The sequence below is a fragment of the Elaeis guineensis genome, chromosome 1 (assembly GCF_000442705.2).
Source record: "Elaeis guineensis isolate ETL-2024a chromosome 1, EG11, whole genome shotgun sequence".
In the NCBI taxonomy this organism is placed as follows: Eukaryota; Viridiplantae; Streptophyta; class Magnoliopsida; order Arecales; family Arecaceae; genus Elaeis; species Elaeis guineensis.
Window position 1 is genome coordinate 176,463,909 of NC_025993.2, and position 22,513 is coordinate 176,486,421.

Genomic DNA, 22,513 nt, shown 5'->3' on the forward strand with positions numbered 1-22,513 from the left:
CTCCGCAGTCGCCTCCATTGCCATTTTCACCCACCCGCACCGTCGCCCTCACTCGCACCGTCGGTCCCCCACACCTCACCTTCCATGGCCATCCGGCACAGCACCGCCGATGGCGACTGGCGTCGCTTGATCCTTACTGAGCCCGATCTTCTTCTTCCTCCCATCAGACAAAAAAAAAAGAGAAAAAGGGATCGTCGGCTTCTCCACGCCGTGTCCTCCTTCTTCTTCGTGTAGTGACTGCAGGCTGCCGTTCGGAGAGATGGCGGCAACTCTGACGGCAACATCTGAGTAGCTGGTGGTGCCATATGCGGCTCACTGACGGCCTGATTAACAAAATAAACAAAAAAAAAGGGAGAGGAAGGGTCATCGGATCCCGCCTTGGCCAGCATTTTTCCCTTGCTTTTTGATGGCTACCGACGGCCAGTGGCCCACCGATTCACTGATTTTGGGGCCGCTGTTGGCTTGATTTTGTGGAGGAGAACATCGGTTTTGACTCCTCTTTCCGTTGCCCATCGTGAGAAAGAAGATCATCCGAATTTTTGAGGGTATTTTTGTCTAAATAAATTATTATAAGATTACCAAATACTGGATAGCCACCCTCCCCTTAGTAATCCAGATTGCTTTATGGTGATCTGGATTACCTGATAATTTGAATTACCAATCCAAAAAAGTATATCAAACATGATAATTTGATGGAATCCTTTTAAATTACCAACAATTTGGATAGATTGTCAGCTACCAAACGCAACATAAAAGATTAAAGCTATTATGATCTTTATACATTATTTTTTATTAATTAATTTTTATTAATAATTATAGATATTTTTGAAATAAATAAATATTATTATTTAAAATTCACCATCTCAATCCCGAATATCTCATCTGTATCATTTTACTATTGTACTGTTATGTTTGGTACGGAGATGCGTTCGGTATACTGAGTCCTATAGCATCCAGTGATATGATACGGTATGATCGATATGTGTCAGTACTAACTAGTATGGCCGATCATGTTTGTTATCCCTGAAAATACTGACTTTTGTCTCGTAGTAACACTTTTACTCATTTCCTAAAATTTTTTCCTGTCGGTCCTACTAGCTCAGCCATGTAATTTCAGAGCCATTACAACTTTCTAGTACAAACTCTTGCTTATCCACACTCAACTAATAATTATAGGCTCCTGAAATAGGCAAGTACGCTAGTTTATTTCCTTTGGAAGCATCTAATTTACTCACATTGTAGAAGCTTTACTGCTTCCCTGAAAGTCTTTTTGTGGGTCCTGGTAGCTCAAACGAAGTTGTGAAGTCATGTAATAATGCAATTACAACTTTCTAGCACGGACTTTTGCCATTCATTTCTCATTAATGTATGTATTCATTTTTGAAATAGAGAAATATTGTTAGTCTGTGTCCCTTGGAAACATCAAATGTTCTCAAAAACTTGGTTGTTACTCTCCTTTCAATTCTCCTTTAACACAACTCTTTCTGGTTTCCACTATAAATCAAGACCCTAATCTGTAAATAGCTTCTTGAAACCTTCAAATCAAAGAGAAGACTTGAGTTGTGGAGAAAAGCAGAAGCTATGGATGTCCAACAGCTTAAGAAGCGGTACAAAGATCTTCTTAGGGAATTGTTTCTTGAGGTGAGTCTGAAAGATGATAGACTACATATTTTGAATCTTATAATCACTATGTTTTCTACTCTTTTTTGTCTATGATATTCTTCTTGAATTTGGTATTTGAACCTTTGTATTGGAAAGGAGTTCTTAGATGATTATTTTAGACAAGTACAAGAAGTCGAGGAGGACCGTCAAGGTTTTGCATATACCTTAGCGACAGACTACTTTAAAGAAACTGAGAGAAAAATTGATATGATGAGCAAGCTTTTGTGAGTTTTCATTCAAAATCTCTTCTTTATTTATCTTCTATGTAAGATGATAAATAGCTAATATATGTGTTTTGGATCTTAATGAAGGGATGAGCAAACTGTGGAGTTTAGAAAAATTGATGGCATTCTCATCAAGCTGAAAGGGGGCACAGGATGGTATGCATATCACCCCGTATTACGATTTATTATTCATCAAACTTCTTTTTGGTATTATATGGAGCTTATGTTGCATATTCTATCTAAGAAGGCACTATGTTGATAAAAAGAGAGAAACATCTGTGATTGCTATTTTTGATATCTAGATCTTTATTTCATTTTTCCTTTTACAACAAGAGATTTACTTCAGTACATTTTTATTTTAATTTTAAGTATTTGAGACTAAAATCCTAGCCATTGGTTTGTCATAGGATTAAATAGGTACTTTAAGGTTTTATCTATTCAAGAATTATTGCATTTTTGCAGTCAATGCACCTCCCTCTCTTACTAATTTTTCTGGTTGATATTCCCTTCTCAAGGGAAAAGAGAAAAGAGGGAGGAGAAAAAGAAAAAGAAGGAAGAAAAGATGGGGGTTTTTGGGTCAAATCGATCGGGCGTTTACAATACCTTCTTTTTTTGGGTTCATGATCAAAAATGCTGTTAGAGCATCTTTCAAGACTTTCAACTCAAGATTGATTCCATGGGACACATCTCTTTAGGTTTGCTACCTCTTGGAAAAACAATAGAAGCTCTCTAAAGGGAAGCACATAATCTTGTGGCAAGGATAATTGAAGCAAGGCGCCAACCTTGATCTTTGGATCAATTTAGGGAGGGCTATATTGAGATATGAATGAGGTCTAGCGTTGTAAATAGGTTGGACTCATGCTGCATTTACATCTGAACTTGATAAGAAAAATCAAGTTTGGACTCATGTTCGAATCCATCAAAATGGGTAAACTTCGAAGACACGTTCAAACTCGATCAATAATTAGATTCGAGTTCTTCTAAGGTTCAGTTTAGCACATGATTTTAGGGAATCAAGTAGCTCAAATGTTAACAACTTCCAAAATTAATGAGACTCTTGTTATAATAGTCTATGACAGATTGCAACATTAAAAGGAGCATGATAGGAAAAAGTAAATGATTGGTTTTGCACCAGAAAAAAAAAAAAATCATTCTTGAAAACAGATTTGAATTCTATTGGTGTTTAGTTTGATTGGAACATAATCAAAATCCAAATATTAGTTAGGATGCCCTAATAGGCTAGCAACTAGTAAGAGTTAAGGAGAGCATGCATGTGAAAGTGTACACCCAAAAATGAAGAAAAGAAATTAACAAATAAAATCATGTAACTAATTTTCTTTATATTCCTATATTTATATACATATATACATAATCAAGTGAGTTAGTAGGGGAGGGTATTCTAGTTCCATGTTACTAACTCCAAATATTAGGTCGGTCTTATCACTAACTAAATTGGTCTTGGTCCTGAATTTATTTACAATTAATTATTTTTTGTTGGTGCATTAAAAAAAATATATAACCAAATCTACCATTTAACTTAGAGAAATTTCAGCCATTTGATCAGTATGTTTGGACTAGGAAAAAGACATAGCAAAGCAAATAATACATTAAAACAAATATATCTTAGAGTTTGGAGTAATGTTGATATATGACATATAAAGCCCTATTTTTTTTTTTTTTTGGTAGAAAAAGCCCTAATTTTTTGATGTCATAGTTCATCAATAATGGTCAAATATCATTAAGATCATTAAAAACTATCAACTAATAATTGCTTGTCTATTTATTTATGATGCACATTCAATGGGCTGCGTAGCTAACAGTCTACCAAATATACTAAATATATTGGTCTGTTGCATTATCTGTCTTTTGATAACAAGGAATCCATTGTAGAGATGGAAAAGTTCACCTCTCAGTTAGAGAAGAAAATAAAGATTGTTCTATCACCTTTCATTTACAATTCTCCTCTTAATTATGTCCTCTGCCTAGCTCTTGGCAGCCACCTAGCTGTACAACTTCCCCCACACCCTAGCCACCATCTTCCTCGCATGTTGTGGGTGAAGGAAAGGAAGACCATCATGGAAGATGAAGGGGCAAGCATGACACAAAGGGAAGGGTGAGCCTTGGCCCTTGTTGACTGTAGATCAATGGCTGGATGCTCTTCATTTAGGGCATATTCGGAATATAACAATGCTTAAAAGACTAGCATTTTTGCCATATATTTTTGTATCCAATAGTCAAAGATCTGGAACCATTAAGGTTTCATACTCGGTACAATTCTATTTCTCATTATTTCTAATTTTCTAAGTCAATTTTGCTTGAACAAGTACTAAATAAGGGAAAAGGAGGATGGTACCAAGATGGTGGAGAGAAGTTGTTGAACAATAAAACATGAATGATCAATTAAAAAAAATAAATAAATTTTTTTTTATTTTTCTCCTTCCTCCTGTGTTTATAATTGAAACATTACCATATTTACCTACATTATGCCAGCACACAACAAGTAAATCCAAATTCATTGATCCGGTGGACTATATTGAATGAACCATTAAATCTATATCTATAACATTATAAGATCGGTAATTCATACTAGATCTAGACCAAATGAATTATCTTTTCGATTACTCTTATCTTATGCAGCATGCGAAGATATTCCACCGTTGATGGTTCAATTGAGCCCGTGCCAAAGCATAGTAAAGAGAAATGCTGTGTGCACCACGGGCGGTTAGCACTACTGCACGCATCATCCATGATGATTAACTCATGTATACGATCGGAGTGTGGTGCTCAAAAAAAAAAATTTTTTCTTCCGACACCGCACATAAGCCAATCGAGTGGTGCATGCGGTGTTGCACCACTTGCGGTGCACAAAGCATTTCTCATGGAGTGAAACTATACGGTGCTGTCCAAAAGTGTCTGATTTGGGTTGGATTCAAATATTAGTTGTTGGGCTCCATCGGATATGGATCCAGAAGCCGGATTTGGAGATTACTTTGATTTTTCCCGGATTCCGATCCGGATATCCATGTAATAGGCGTCTAACCCGGATTCTTTTAACCCGATTTGGCCCTTCGGGTTCGGGGTGACTCACCTTTTCCCTATTTCTTTCGGGAGTCTTCGACGCCGGAAAGGGTTCCGTTCCCGACGAGTTACCGGCGACGAGCGGCGGCGACGCGAGCATCGTTCTCTTGTCGCGAGACGAGCATCATTGATCAGCGACGAGCCCACTTCCAATAATTTCATATCTCAGGACTCGAGAGCTTCATTCCATGCCCACCCCTATTCTAGGGTTTCTCTTCGACTCCGGGGCCGGCTCCCGCTGCTCCAAATCGTCCACATCGCGCTCCCTCTCTCTCTCCAAATCGATTCTCATGGTGAGTCCTTCTTCCGATCTCCTCCCCTCCTTGCATCGACGTCTGAGATTGTTTACTGGATTTCTTGATTCTTGTCTTTTTTTTCGATTTCTTGGGGCTTTTAACCTCGAAAAGACGATCTCTACGTAGAAAGTATGCGACATAGGAAGGTTTATGTAGTGCTTTGCGCGAAAATTCTTTTTTGAATTGGGGATTTTGGAGAAATCTCGGGTTCTGGATTTGGTTTTGGATGTGACAAGTGCGAAAGCTTGGGGTTTATAGGCTTCATAGTCGCTGACTTGTTTTTCCTTTTCCCCCTCTTGATTTTGTTTTTCTTTGTTCTACTAATCAGTTTCCCATTTCCGGCTCAAAGGATACATATATTATTGTCCTAAAATGGAAAACTATGGATCATATTTTTCTCTGACAATAAAACAACTCATACTTTAATTTTCGATCCTTGCTCACCAGCTTAGGCCTTAGACGATCTCCCAAGCGTCATGTGATGGGGCCAGGGGCCGGCCTTGGTGATTGTCTGGCTGAGTGCCAATCTAAGCATCAACAACATCCTCATGGTCATGATGAATCATAAGTGAGAACTTGTTTGCTATAAACTATAAAAGCTAAGCAATTTATTCTAGTTAGTTATATTAATATGATAGATTTTGTGTGCAACCTTGTGTGATCTACAGATAACTAATTGGTTCTTCGTGACTCAATGACCATAAGAGAGCTACACTCTTATTTAATTTTTCATTTTCTCCTTCAGGAAACATGTAAGCTTGTGAAAATTGATAAATACAATCTCCTTTTATTATTGGTAATTGATGTGCTTCTATTTTTACCAATCACATTTAGTATGCAGGGTCACAAATTTTCCATTCCTACAAGAAAGGAGTGGGAACATGATAAAATCCTCTTGGAAACCTACCCTCAAGACATTAAGATATGACCATGTTATCACAGGAAATTCTCTAAAGGAGAAAACTGAATGGATGCCTTATGCTATTGAGATTCTTAGATGCTATGAGGATGGACGATCTCTAGAGGACACAACTTCTTTCTCTTCTTAAAGATATTTCGACACTTGTTCGGTACGGATTTCAAAAGTTGGAAATAGGGTTCAGTTCTTGGGGAAGGAAGGGAGGGTGGTTCTACCAAATCCCAAGAGTTTGCATAATTTTGTTTTTCTGCTAAGATTGACGTACTTGTATGGCTGGAGTTTGACGTACTTGTATGGCTGGTGTTTGACGTACTTTGGATAGAACAGAGTCTGCAGAAACATAAATAGCCCTCTTACCAATATATTACTAGAATTTCATTTGAAGCATTTTGAGTCTCAAAAGAACTTGCAACTAAGCAAGTGCACTTCCATCTGAAGAGCAGCTTATCTAGTCATAGTTTGGAGATATTTTAGTTAAGATCTATATAATACAAACTTGTCATAGGAAGCATATAAGTTGCTAACATAACCTAATATTTCATAATCTTAACTTTTTTAATAATAAAAATACATGTTGGTATTGTAACAGTTTATTAGTTATTATTATGTTAAAGTTTGAGCACAATCTTGCACTCAGGAAATATGCACTCTCATGCCTGATAAAACTTGATCCTTGCTATCACCTTTTTTCAGACCATATTGATTATCACTCTAAGTATTAAATTTTTTTTACTTGCTGCTAGGTTATTCCATCAGTTCTTGTATATTGGTGCAGGTTTGATACCTTGTGATGCTAATTGCATGCATGTTACAACTTATAATATTTCATCAAGCTTATGCTCTGATTTTTTGAACTTTTTTCAAAGGAGAATTTGTATATATATTCTTTTTGTTATACTGCCTCCTCGCACTTTTGGAGCATTAGTGCATTTGCATATGGAAAATAGATGTAGAGTCAAATAAATCATTTGTCAAGTCAAAAACATACATCGAGGTGACAATTTTGTCATAATAATTGTATAAGTTGCTATCGGTAATGATGAAGCGTGAGTACATGCATATGTGGCTATTTTGTTTATGGGATGACCTTTATGTGTGCCAGCTTCCATCTCCGCATCTATGTTGCTATGGGATACTTAGGTTGTATAAGCTAGATTAATCGCTTGCCTGACTTTAGAATCAAAAAGAGTCGTGCACTCTTTATTTTCAAATTTTTCTGGAGTTGCATGTCTCTACCTTATGTTGTTTTCTTAGACTCTCTGTAGTTAAGGGAGCTTAATACACCTCCATTATCAAACTCTCTCTTCCAATTTTTCTCTCTTCCACACAAGGAGCTCCTAATCTGAATCACTCTAAAATGCGTTTTTCTTTGAACAGCATTGGTTTTAGAAGACTTCACAACCTATGCATAGCATTTCTAACCTGTTGCAGGAATGGCGACAGGGAAGGGTGAGTACTAATGTTTTATAATCTTTTAGCTACTTGCTCCATTTGATGTACAGTGTAGACTCATCTCATAGAAAAATAATAAATAAATCCATGGCTTCTATATCCTATCCTGTTTTGATTCTCCATAGAAATTCCCCCTTTTGAAAATAAGTACGGATTCTGCAGATGTGTAAGGAATCTACAACAATTTAAGGATGACATGGATCTTCTAAGAAACAAGCTGACATGTGTATTCCAGGTACGGAGTTACTTTCTTAAACCTTCATTAATGAAAGTTTCAATCTCGCTAGATCTTCTTCATCTTTACCTTCAATGACTTGCAGCTCGAGCACCTCATTGTGGCAGCTGGTGGGAGTCTTTAGGATGGTGGTGGAGAAAGGAGGGAAAGGAGGAATCTTACTGAAGGTTCTTTATTTCTCCATAAAGTTGTAAATGAACCAAGCATTTGTGTAGGTAGGCCATGCTGGTGCTTGGCTGATGTTAGAATGATGTTGAACTTGAAATTAAGCTGGGATAAAGTTTGAGCTGAATTCGAGCTGTTGATGAGTGGCTCGTTAAGGGATTAGGCAGAGCAAGAGGACCTGAGGGATTTCAACTGAAATTTAATAATATTTTCTTAGATGCAAACCCGATGTTTGAAATGTTTGTTAGCAAGACATCATAGGGGCTGCTATATCATGATCTGACTGCTGAGGTACACTTTTCTTTATATTACAGATTTCCTTCATGGCTAGAACTAATAATATAGATCATTTTAACCTATCTTTAATTCTTCAAGCCTGATTAAGCCAAAACATTAGCATGTGAAACCTCATGCGGTTCGGATAGTTGATTTAAAAATTTTTGGGCAATATATATGTAATGCGGCTTAAATGAAAAGCGCCATATTTTAAAGAATAAGATGATAAGAATCGCACCATAACAATTCAACTGGTTGGAAATAAATGAGGACATGTTCCAACGAGCGTTTCCCCGTAGGCTATAAAGTGATTGCAAATGGTGTTACAAAAACAGATATAATTCAGAAGGAGAATTCAGTGGGAGAGAAACATATAAAACAAACAGACAATCCAACAGAACCACCTGTTGTCAACGAGGCCAAGACGATGCAATGGTGTAGATCATCTAGTTTTAATCTCAAATGCTCATGGTTCCAACTAATATGTTGCCAACCAAGTTACAATACCAAACACAGAGAGCTCCATTTTGGTTAGATCTCATGTTCAAAAAACAAAAAGATTTTCCTCTTTTATCAGAATAAGACTGAGGAGAGAGCACGTCATTTAGAATTACCGCCATGCGTAATTATCTCAAATTTCTAAGAGGTATTGAAAGAACAAAAAACAATCAGAAATATTAGATGCGTAAACTTTTACCTCGGGACATTTAACTCTCCTCTTGGTCACAAGCTAGGTTTAGATTAAGGCTAACAACATGTGATCCAATCCACCAATCAATCCGTATTCGGTCCACCACAAACAAATTTGGATTTAGGCTAAATAGATTCGGATCATAAACATATATATCCGTTTAATCTATTCAATATTTAGATTAGATTTGAGTTTCAGATATCTGATCTATTTATCCTATTTAATATTCAGATCGAGTTGAGTCAGATAATCCATTTATACTATTTAAGATCCGTTTAACATATTTAAAATCTGCTTGACCTGTTTTATAATCTATTTAATCCGATCTATTTAAACTGTTAAAAATACATGGAACCTGTTTAACCTAACTTGATCCATTTAATAAATAAATTAAACTGATCGGATCAAATTATCTACTCGATAATCAGGTTAGTTTCAAATATGAATTTTTGATCTGTTTAATAAATAGATCAGATTCGAGTTGATGATTTTTTTATCCGATCCACATCGACTCAACTCGTATCTAACGTGACCCGACCCAATTACGACCCCTAGTTTAGATCCTCTGTCTCTGAGAAGAAGTGAGAAATTACCAACGTCGGGATTGGGGAGGTTTTTTTAGATCGGCTATAGAGTCAGGGGTGTAATTGAAAATTAAGGGAAAGCTTCGAATTTTAAAAATTTCGAACCAAATATTAAATTTATTGAGGATCTTATTTGCAACCGTTTGCATTCAATTTGAACTTTAAACTAGTCCCCTTGGTCCATATTTCACAAAATATTGCAGATAACTCCACTATATAAAGTTTGAACTAATTACGGCAAACAGCTTGCTGGGATCCCTATTAGATATTAATATCACAGAGATGAGTCTCTTCATATTGTAATACCCTAGTTATCCTACTCTTTTTCTTGAGTTTACGATCCCACCGAGGAAAAATATTTACTCATAATTAGGGATGTAAACGAGTCAAGTTGCTCGCGAGCTATTCAAGCTCAACTCAAATCCAAACTCGACTCGACTCGGTTATTATCGAGCTCGAATAGCAAGATACTTGGTTCGAAATCTTACAAGCCTACTCGAATTTATTTATATTTTTAATAATATTATTTTTATTTATAATATATATATATATATATTATTATCAAACTAAGGCTTGGTTTCGAGCTCAAACTTTAGCTCGAGTATGGCTTGTTTGATATTCGAATCAAGTCGGATCGATTTCAAGTTTTGTTTATTTTTCATCGAGTTGAGTTCGAGCTTGAGATATTAAGGTTTTATCAATTTCGAGCCGAATTTCGAGATCGAGTATTTTTCATCAAATCGAGCTCGAGCTTGGGATATTAAGCTCGACCGATCTCGAACCGAGTTTCGACTTCAAATATTTTGAGTTGAGCTCGAGCTCGAGCTCGAGCTTTCAACTACTCGACTCGGCTCAGCTCAATTACACCTCTACTCGTAACTGCTACAAAAGGTAAAAATACAAGCAAGCCTTCCAGAAAAACTTCATTCCTAAATAAAACTTGAAAATTATGTTGATGTACAATTGATTGTTAGTGTTTAGTTTCTCAAATACATACATACATATGTGTTAGAAATTTCAGTGTTTTTGAGAAGCATACACAATATCAAAGTAAATAATTGAGAAATTTCATGACTATTTTGCAAGGACTCATAACTATAAGGTAGAGGAATGATGCGTAGCTCAAGTCCTATACATGATCTGTTCGAAATATTTTGTTATGGTGCATTGATGCAAATATTTAAATGTAAGATGATGGCCGCAAAGGCAATTTTTGATGCAGGAATTACGAGAAAACAATAGTTCAGAAACACCCGTAATTCATGTAAGAGGAAACCTTATACTACAAATATTAAACATATATGTAAAAGTTGCAAGCCTTAAATATTTACATATGGAATAAGTATATGTTTATTTTAGCGCAAGACTGAAAAAATATCTCAAATCAAAGCACCATGCTCAGTGTTTATTGTTAATATGGTTGTTATCTGCAAACTTATATTAGTAATTACTTGAAACTAATTGCATCATAACAATAATGGAAATCTTAATTTGATCTATATCTTGAATGCAACTAGAAGACACGTTTGAAGTTTATGTGTTTTCTTGTTTTAGGTCCTTTTGCCCATTTAATGGCTTACGCTTTATGCCCTATTATTTGATAATTGCATGTTAACGAGACAATTAAGGCCCAACAATGAGGTGCCAAGTCGCATAAAGTGAAGCTCATGAGGTATTTAGTTGTTTCTAATGTGGTTTTCTCTTTCATAAACATTGTTGCTTTACCTATTAAATTCTATTACAGCTGGCTGCCTATTATGGCCCTTCAATTTGGCGACGGCTAGTAATATATGAGGTATTTAGTTGTTTCTAATATGGTTCTCTCTTTCACAAACACTGATGCTTTACCTGTTAAATTCTATTACAGCAGGTAATTATGACCCATCAATTTAGTAATGCCTGGTGATGTATAAGGTATTTATTAGTTGTTTCCAATGTGGTTTTCTCTTTCATAAACACTGATGCTTTACCTATTAAATTCTATCACAGCAGGTAATTATGTCCAATGCCCAGATGTATGAGGTATTTAGTTGTTTCTAATATGGTTTGGTCTTTCAAAAACACTGATGCTTTACCGATTAAATTCTATTACAGCAGGTAATTATGGCCCATCGATTCAGTAACGGCTAGAAACGCATGAGGTATTTCTTGCTTTAATATGTTTTTTTTTTTTTTTGGGAGCGTACCAAGTGTCTATTGAAGAGGCCCTCTATATGGAAAAAGGGTGCAGGTCTCAATAGCCAAGGGCACGTCTACAGAAGAAACTCTCTCTTTCTTTTTCCTGCTCTTCTCCCTTCTTCCATGCTTTTCTCATTCTACCTTTCAAATCTTTCCTTTGCTTATTGAACTTTATTTTCAAAGAGTTTCAAATCTTTTCTTGAGCAATTTAATGTGTAGATCGAGTCATTTTGCTCCACATGGATCATGACATTTGGAGCTAGATTCTCTGCATGAGAGAAGATTTCATGCTGAATTTGAGCTGGTGATATTTTAAGGAATTTGGTGGAGCATGAGGACCATAGGGCTTTCATATGGAAGCTAATATCCTTTTGTTACATAAATCTAATGATTGAAATGTTTGTTAGCAAATAAGCAAAAGGGCCATTTTATTAAGATGTAGAGGTAAAGATACACTCCCCTTAATCACACAATTTATTTTGTAAAACCAGAGATGTAATTTATGATGTATAATATCTATTTTTAATTTGTAGTATAAATTACAACATGAGCAAGCTGAAGAAGCCTCAAGTAAGCAATAAGATGATGGAAACCAAACTAATAGTTCAAATCACTATAAGAAATTTAATTTTTGACGACGAAATTTTTTCATCGCTAAAAATTATATTTTCGTCGCTAAAAGTATTTGCGACGAAATATATCGTCGCTAAAAATTTGTAGAGAAAGCCTCGTAGCAAAAGAACTTAGCGACGAAACGATTTTATTTCGTCGCAAAAAATAGTAAACCTAGACGACGAAGTATGTGCTGTATTAGCGATGAAAATATTTTGTCGCAAGAGCTTAAATTTTCGTCGCTAAAATTACAACGAAAAATAATTTCGTCGCTAAATATAGTAATTAAAAAAATATTCTCTTATTTTTTGCGATGAAACTTTCCTTTCGTCGTAATTTTTTACGACGAAAATGAAATTCGTCGTAAAACTTAGCGACGGAATTCGTCGCAAAAAAAATTTATCGCAAAAATTTTGTCGCAATAATTGCGACAAAAAAAATGTTCGCTGCTATAATTGCAACGAAATAAAAATTTTGTCGCTATAATGTGACGAAAGAAAATTTTCATCGCTATAAGGGTGACGAAATAAAAAAATTCGTCGCTATAATTGCGACGAAATAAAAATTTCATCGCAAAAAAATTAAAATTTTTAATGACGAAACTGTTTTTTCGTCACAAAAATAGCAACGAAATAAAAAATTTCGTCGCGATGTATAATAAAAATTTTACTTTTTTGGGTTCACAAATTTTTTTTGCTACGAAATTAATATTTCGTCGCTAAAATAAATTTTGGATAAAAAATTAAATTTTTATTTTTTTTTCAAAAAAAATCTGCTCAAATACAAATTCTCTGATCAAACATATTTTAAATAAACAATATATTAACACAATAAAAATATTCTAATTCAAAATACCAATTCCAAGTATCAAAAAGTTTCAAAACCATCTTTGTCATATACAAAAATATAAGTCCATACACCATTTTAAATTTAAAATAACTACAAACTAGGTATGATCTGACTCGTTGGCCTCGTTCCCTTCTCCAGGCGTCGATCCCTGACCCGATATGTGTCGCGATGGTGGTACAGAGGCGGCATCATGTGACTGTAGAGGTGCTAACTCAGAAGCATCAATACCGAGCCATCCCGCCATCGCAGCTACTATCCTCTCGAGCGTCTGACTACGATTCATCCAGTAACTAATCTGATCTTGTATCATGCTCATGGATATCCTAACTACCTCTGGCACCGATGCATCATCAGACCGGTCGGATGACGAACTGCATGATTTTTTGGACCGCATGCTATGACTAGATCCTAGCTGCCGTCCGAGGACGGTATCCAAAATCTTATCATCTGTCATCAAACAAACCTGCTGCGATCCAGTATCACCATCAGATCCAACCTCCCTCGTCGTCTGCTCTCTCAATTCTAACATTTTTTCCTTCACAATAAACCAAATAAAATCATAAATTTTTTTCAAACTCTTTAAAAGTATTCAAAATGTAGAGTAATGATACTTACATGACGCTGCCTCGCCTCCTCGGTCACGAACTCGCCACTCTTATTTTGATAGAATTTAGCATAGGCGTCGACTCCGGATAGTCCCTATTCAAATAAAAAAATATATATATCAAAATAATATAAATATTTAATAAGAAGTTACAAAGTATGATTGCAAATGTAGTTACGTACCATCCTCTTCATTCTCTGTGCAAAAGAGGCACTTCCTTGCATGTGAATAGAATCAATCTTACTCCTATTCACCTTATTCGCCTCCGATCGTCTCTACAAAATACATACAATTATAATCAATAAAGGACATAACAAAATTAAAATAACTTGAAAAACTAGACATACCTGAAATGCCTCACTTCCAAAATACTCACATAACCACCGCCAATCCTTACTAGACCCAGCCCAATTTCTGTATGGCTGGGTCACAGGATCAATCTCCTTCACCTGCAGCTCATTGCAGTATTTATGAAGCCTACATCGCCGATCTCTGTATCTATTTGCAGCCATTTTGAGAATACATGCCGTCACTTCTTCGTCGGTGCAATCTTCAAAGTCAATATTATCCTACACAGTCATCATACCAAAAAGCAAATACATGAAATTATTCATATAATAAAAAATTTATTTATATAACCAAAAATAATATGGATCATGTAATGATATGCAAGACATCCAAATTTAATTCTTATCTTGATGTGAGAGACTAGAGCATCACGGTATCGAGGAGCTACATGCTTGAAACTTTCAGCAGCCCACGGAAAATGATTCCACATATACAAACTAATCTCATTTGCGATGATACTAGCCTCTGTGCCAATCGGATGATCTCAAAATATTTGTACCTTCGGCTTTTCATTGTGTGTATGCACATATTTTTCCAAAACAAGACCCCTACTAGGATCACGCACTGCACGTCGATGCTGTGTTCCTACATGTAAAAATTGGTGAAATGAACATATATCATGTATCACTAAATGTATATAATAAAAAAATATATATGGTTTATAAATTGATAGAGATGTACCTGTAAGGGGATGATGCTGCGGTGCCATGACCTCTGGCTGGGCAAGCTCTGGCTGAGCACTAGTCTGCTCTGTGGACTCGGACAACTGAGTCTCATCTAAATCCTCTGACTCATCATGCAAAATGCTAAAGTGAGGATGTGTATCATCAAGCGGAGCCTGCTGCCTACCCCGTGAACGTCTACGTCCAGGACCAGTCATGATACTGCAATGATTAAAATAATTTAAATCAACACGTTATCAAAAAAACTCAAGTATTACATGATATAACAAAAAAAATAAATTGAATTACTTATTCATATTAATTATTGTTCTCAGATTCTGAACTCGTGTCCATATAGTCATCTTCGATGAGAGTCATAGAAGACTTCGACCCTGAAGTGCTATCATCATCGTCGTTAATGAAGTCATTATTGGATCGTGCCCGTGCCCTTATCGACGATCCAACAATAGAAACATCCTCAGGTTCATAGTCGTCTCTTTGTAATTGTCCTATGTCAATCGTATCATCTGGCACTAATATGTTATCTGTTGCTTGCATTTGATATGCTTCGTTTTCAATTATTACACGGACTTCATTCTCTAGATCTTCATCATTCGGGCATGTGAAAAGTGCGGGATCAAACAAATGCCTAAGCTGAGCCCTTATTGCAACTCGTCAAGGCTCTTTCATTTTGTTATCATCAATATACCACACTAGTCTCGCTTGCTTTGCAAAAATATAAGGATCACTTTCGTACCATACATGATCAGTGTGGACACTGACCAGTTGAGGATCTATAACAATTGGCCTGTGTCATCCTAAGTCATACCATCGACACTTGAATAACACAATCCGTCGAAGACCACTATATCTCAACTCTATAACCTCATGCAAAACACCAAAAAAATCTATTATTTCACCTTTGTGCTCGTCCTCCATGCTTATTCCACAATTCTGTGTGGTTCGATCACGATCGCGATCTTTCGTTAAGAATCGCACACCATTAACTATGCATGCTGAATATACTAATACACGGCTGTCAGGTTTTCGTGCAAGTGCAGCTAAGTCATTACTGATACAGTTAGGATTGTCTATACGTAGCTGAGCTATCTACAATTAAAAGAACAATAAGTAGGTTAAATTTAACAAAATAAATACTATATAAATAAACTTTTAATCATGGATTAACATTAACATAACTTACCCGTTCGTCAAACCATGATGCGAATTGATTCCTATGTCGTGCCGCTGCTAATGTAGGATTACTTCTTCTGAGCTCACTTTCGTGTTCACTGAAGTGATACAGTAATACCATGTATATTTTAATTTAGAGTCACGTACATTCATTGATATATCAACAAATAAAAATTAAATGTATATACTTACATCATGTATGCTTCTACCTCCTCGCAATTGTTTAGCACATACCAATGCATGTCATCCGTTTCTTATGGTGTCAACATTCGAAAATCTTTTTTACCATATGGTCGGGCAACATTGGAGAACACGGACAATCCATCGGTCAGAATCTTGTCAACATCGATATTCCGTTGTGGCCTTGTAAATTTGGTCTCCACTCTTCGAAGGTACATAGAGCAGAATGTCAGACATTCATTCATAACATGTGCCTCTGCTATTGAACCTTCAGGCCGTGCTTTGTTAGTGACGGCACTCTTGTATTCTCGCATCTCCCTATTCAATAAATTATCAATTGATATCACATATAATAAGAATACAATAATGAATAATAAATATTACAATATTATGCAATTATCTTTTAATTGGGTACATCCATCTTGTATGTACTGGCCCACTCAATCTAGCCTCATGTGGAAGATGAACAGAAAGATGCACCATGATATCAAAGAAGGCGGGAGGAAATATCATCTCGAGCTTACAGAGAGTAATGATAATCTTCTTCTCCAATATGTCGATCTGACTTCGTCTCAATGTCTTCGCACATAAGTCCCGAAAATAAGTTCCCAGATCAAGTAACGCATCACACACATTATCCGACAACAATCCGCACAAACCAACTGGGAGCACATGTTGTAGAAGTACATGACAATCATGACTTTTCATCCCGACGATCTTCCCATCTTTCGACTTGTTTCAAGTTTGAGGCGTATCCATCAAAAAACCTCACTGATCTCAAATATGAAAGAAATTGATTTCTCTCTCTTCGATTCAGTATATAACATGCCAATGGCTTCACCAGCCTATCCCCTCATTGAATCAAATGTAATTCCTTTCTAATCCGCATATCCTCTAAGTCAAGACGAGCCTTCACGGTATCCTTCATTCTTCCTTCGATATTGAGAATGGTATAAAATACATTATCAAATATATTCTTTTCAATATGCATGACGTCAAGATTATGTCAAAGAAGAAGCATTTTTCAATATGAAAGATCAAACAACTTGCTCCTTTTTCTCCAATTTTCGATACTTGTTCGCACCCCTACTTGGCTGGCCAGACCCTTACCAAATATGACATCCTGGGGGTTGGGTAACTGATTTAAAATATTATCCGTAGACCAAAATCTTGACTGCGCACGTCGTTCATGCTTGCCATTGAACTTAAGACTTCTCCTCCATCTATGATCATCTGGCAAGAAACATCGATGGCCGGTAAAACAAATCTTTCCATGAATACAGTCCGATGTAATATCATCGTTACAAGTTGGGCATGCTTTATATCCTTTTGTACACCATCCAGAAATATCGCCATATGCAGAAAAATCGTTAACTGTCCAAAGCAGTGCTGCATGCATGCAAAAGATGCCTCCTGCAACATGATCATATGTTTCGCATCCTTCTTCCCACAAATATTGTAACTCTTCGATCAACGGCTCTAAAAATATGTCTATGTCTTTTCCAGGGGCACGGGGACCCGGGATCAACAAGGCCAATAGATTAAAAAGTGATTTCATGCACTTCCATGACGGTAAATTATAAGGAAATACCATAACATGCCACATACTATAAGTAGTACTAAGGTTACTATATGGATTAAATCCGTCTGTTGCCAACCCTAGCTTGACATTTCGTGAATCAGCTGCAAACCATGGATGTTCATGATCAAAATATTTCCACGCATCTCCATCTGATGGATGTCTCATGACATCATCATCGATATTGTTTTCCTCCTTATGCCATCACATGTCACAAGCAGTATGCCTCGACATGAACAATCGATGCAATCGTGGTGTAATCGAAAAGTACCGCAAAATCTTGCATGGTATTTTCTTTTTCTTCTTATCCTTACCACGATTTTCATTCCATCTGCTTGAATGACAAATCGGACATGCTTGTAGATCTTTTTTATCCTTCCGAAACAGAACACAATCATTCGGACATGCATGTATCTTTTCACAGCGTAGGCCCAAGTCATCGACTCCCAAACCGAGTCCTTTCAATAATTTTTTGGCTTCATAATGACTTGACGGAAGTAACTCTCCCTCTGGCAGTAAGTCCTTCAAAAATTTGAGCAACCAATTAAACGAGTTGTTTGACCACTTACCAAGTATCTTCATGTGTAATAACTTTATTATGGCGGACAACAGAGAGTACTTTTTACAACCAGGATAAACATCACTTTATGCATCTCTTAATAGACGCTCGAATCTATCATTTATAGATATGTTACTATCCTCTTCAGCTTCTTATCTCGGAATAGAATGCTGATGTTCTGCTCTCGCTTCTACATTTAATTCAAATAATTCCGGATGAAGATCTTCTAAAATTTTTCTATCTTCTTCACCGAGTGTTTGTCTTTCACGACTGCATGATCCACCGACTGACGACGGATTTATGGGACTCCTGGACAACATGCTCGAGCTAGTTGACAAATCTTCACCATGACAAGTCCATCTCTTGTAAATTACATCTATACCGTGTTCGTATAAATGATTCTGAATGTCCGATAAGGTACACCAAAATAAATTCCTACATCGACGATATGGACAACGAGCTTTTTCATCTTCTCTAGTATGATTGGACACCACATTCATAAAAGTCGTCACACCCGTAATATACTCGGGACAGAACTTATCACGCAATGACATCCAACCACGATCCATATCTACATATTTATGATGCAAATTATACTATCAATTTTATGTAATAATAGTTGACTAACGCCTTATATCTCCTACCTATAGGGTGATGGTCCTATCCCATTCAGGAACGTAAGAATTTAATATTGCAATACATGTCTTCTATACCAAAAAAATTTCGACAGTATTTCGACGCAGTTCTCCAGATACACAAGCATTAAAATTGTGCTATATATCCAGAGAACATGATCAAAAATACTGACAAAACTCTGCGACATAGAAGCACATGTATTGTAATATTAAATTCATTCATGTGCCCAAACTATCCACGAGGACAATTCGAGAATAGTGTGTAAAGCACCAATATTTTTTTCATAAAAAAAAATATTGGTTTATGCACGCTATCCTCGAACGAAAATTCTAAGGCTTATAAATTTATTATGCTACAATTAATATATTATTATTATAAATATTTTTATTTTTAAAATATTTTTAAATCATGATTAAAATTAATTATATCAAATAAATAATTATATCTAACATTATATCTAATTACTAAAATAATAAATAATTACTTCTAATGACTAAAATTTATTAAGAAAAAAAAATTAAAAAATATATAAATTAAAAAAATGGTTCTCACCTTCAACTCTTCCGTGAACAGTGATGGTGACAGTGACGGCAACCGGTGATGGCGGTGGCGGCCCGGCGGCGGCGGTGGCGCTGGCAGCCCTACAAAACCAGACAAGCCAGGTAAGGGAGAGTGATAGAGAAAGTAAGGGATCGACCTTCAACTCTTTCTCAGGTAAGAGACTGAGAAAGAAAATGAGGGAGGGAGACAGGGGAGGGAGGGGTCGACCAGCGGCAGTGATAGCCTTACAAACCAGGTAGAACGCGCGGCAGGCGGCGGCGGGGGATGGGAGGCCGAAGCGGCGGGCGACACCGCAGAAGGGGGCAGCATGGGCGAGGCGGAAGAGGAGGAAGAAGATGAAGGAGAGGGCTCTAGGGTTAGGGTTTCGAGGGATTGGAGGGAACCGAAAGGAAGGAGGTAGAGAAGAGGGAGGATTCGAGGGACAGGGTTTGGGAGGGGAGGAGGAGGAGGTCGAAGTCGGAGAGGAAGCGGAGGGAGAGGGAAATGGTGGAGGCGAGGAGGGAGAGGACGGGCGAGGAGGGAAACGGTGGGGGTGGGAGGCCTCGACCGACGACGGTGGCGGGAAGGGAGGACTCGATCGGCGATGACACAGTAGAGACCGAGAGGGAGACGGTGCGCGGAGGAGAGGGTGGCAAGGCGGGAGGGAGATGGCGTGCTGGGGGGTGGGCTCGATCAGCGACGGGGGGCGCGCTCGAGCGACGATGGTGGCGGGGAGGGAGGGCTCGACGGCGGTGGGGAGGGAGAGAGAGAGAGGATGGTGGTCGGGAGGGAGAGAGAGAGGATGGTGGCGGGGAGGGAGAGAACTTATCGGGAAGGACGATCGGCGATCGGGGAGGGAGGACTGTCGTCGGAGATCAGGGAGGGAGAAAATTTTGACGACCGCGGCAGCGTGGGGAGATCAAAAGGTTTATTTTCAATTAGGGCCCTATTTCAAAGTATTTTTTTTAAAATTAAAAAATATGTAGCGACGAAATACATTCGTTGCTAAAAGTAAATATTTTATCGTAAAAAAGTATATTTTTTTCAACAAAAATTTTTTCGTCGCAAATAATTAATTTTTTACAATGAAAATTTAATTTCATCGCAAATATAAAAAATGGTCATAAAATCAAGTTTTTCGCAACAAAACAAATATTTCATCGCATAAAATCAAATTTTTTGCAACGTAATTATTTTCGTCGCAAAAAAAAATAGCAATGAAAAATTTTTCCGTGACCAAAAAAAATATTTTTTTGCGATGAAAAAAATTTCGTCGCTAAAGATCAATTTCTAGCAATGAAATTTAAAATTTCATCGCAAAATATTCAATTTTTTTCAACAAAATAAAATTTAGCGACGCAATAGTTTCGTCGCTAAATATAAATAAAATTGATCGCAAAAGCCTTTATTTTTTGCAACGAAATATCAATTTCATCGTAAAAAATATAATTTTTTTACGATAAAATTTTTTTTTTATCACAAAAAAATATTTTTTTACTATGAAAAAAATATTTCATCGCAAAAAAAATTATTTTTTGCAGCGAAAAAAAAAATTCGTCGCTAAAGATCAACTTCTAGCAACAAAAATAAAAATTTCGTTGTAAAAGATATAACTTTTTGCAACGTAATTTTTTTCATCGCAAATACCTGATTTTTGGAGACGAAATTTAAATTTCGTTGCAAAAGCTTAATTATTTGCGATGAAATAAATTTCGTCGCTAAAATTTCATCATTAAAAATCAAATTTCTTGTAGTGAATAGTTGGAAATAAATAAGAGTATCATTTTATCAAAAAAATAGAAAATAAATAAGGGCATCCACCAATTTGCATTTAGCAGTAGGCAAACAACCGACAGCACACTTGTCATGAGCAACAAAAGAGGATGTGGTAAAAGAAAGAGGGAGAGAATTTTTTTTCTATTTCTTTTTAAAATTTTTAACAATCTCACTATTCAAAAAACAAAGCCATGGATTGTCTCTAGTCTCACAAAAGAATCTCTCTCTCTCTCTCCCTCTCTCTCTCTCTCTACTCCTCCTCCTCCTTTCTTTTTTTTTGGTGGTAGAACTGAGCTACTCAAGGATATATCAAACAGTTACAGTGCCAACAAAGCCGGAGTGTTTTTCTTAATTAATATAAAAATAAATTATTTACATAAATAATTTAATTTTTAATTTATTTATCAGATTGATATAAAAATGATAAAACATCATTTTGAATGACGTTTTATCATCACCACGTCACCCCCCATTTTTCATATAAACGATGCTAAAAAAATAAAAAATAAAAAATATCAAATAATATAGCATTTTTAAAAACGTCAGTTGACATGGCGTTTTTAAAAATGCCATCCCAAATGGTATTTTTAAAAATACCATATTAGTTGACGATTTTAATTTTTTTCTAAAAAAAAATGATAAAAAATAAAAAAATAAAAATAAAAATTTTAAATTTATAAAAAAATAAAAATTTAAATTTTGATAAAAATAAAAATTATCATTTAAAATTAGTATCCTCATTTCAAATTATCTTTTTTAAAAAATATCTGAAAAAAATTGATGTAAAAAAATTAAAAATATTATAAAAAAAGAATTGAAAAGAAGTAGAAATTATAATTCTAAATTTTAAAAAAATAAAAATTTTAATTTTAATTCAAATAAAAATCCTCATTTCAAATTATAATCTCCTTTTCAAATTATTTTTTTAAAAAAAAATATCATAAAAGAAGAAAAAAATGCAAAAAAATAAAAAAATATAATTTTCAATGAATTTTAAAGAATAAAAATTTTAATTTTAATTCAAATAAAAAGGATAATTTTTAATTATTTTATCCATTTAAAATTATTTTTTAAAAAAAATATCTCAAAAAGAAATATTAAAATATTAAAAAAAATATCATAAAAAAAATGAGAAAGAAATGAGAAAAATATAAAAATTATAATTTTAAATTTAAAAAAATAAAAATTTTAATTTTAATTCAAATAAAAACCAT

General features: G+C 35.7%; 1 long non-coding RNA gene and 1 pseudogene across 1 annotated transcript; one reads left to right on the forward strand and one right to left on the reverse strand.

The window, feature by feature from the left end:
• Window positions 1–4,932: 4,932 nt before the first annotated feature.
• On the forward strand, window positions 4,933–8,255 carry LOC105039785 (uncharacterized). Its single transcript, XR_830980.3, has 4 exons — window positions 4,933–5,257; window positions 7,557–7,628; window positions 7,794–7,866; window positions 7,952–8,255. It is a non-coding gene; the product is annotated as an uncharacterized lncRNA (long non-coding RNA).
• A 7,686-nt stretch (window positions 8,256–15,941) lies between these two features.
• On the reverse strand, window positions 15,942–19,853 carry LOC140857438 (uncharacterized; annotated as a pseudogene).
• Window positions 19,854–22,513: the final 2,660 nt, after the last annotated feature.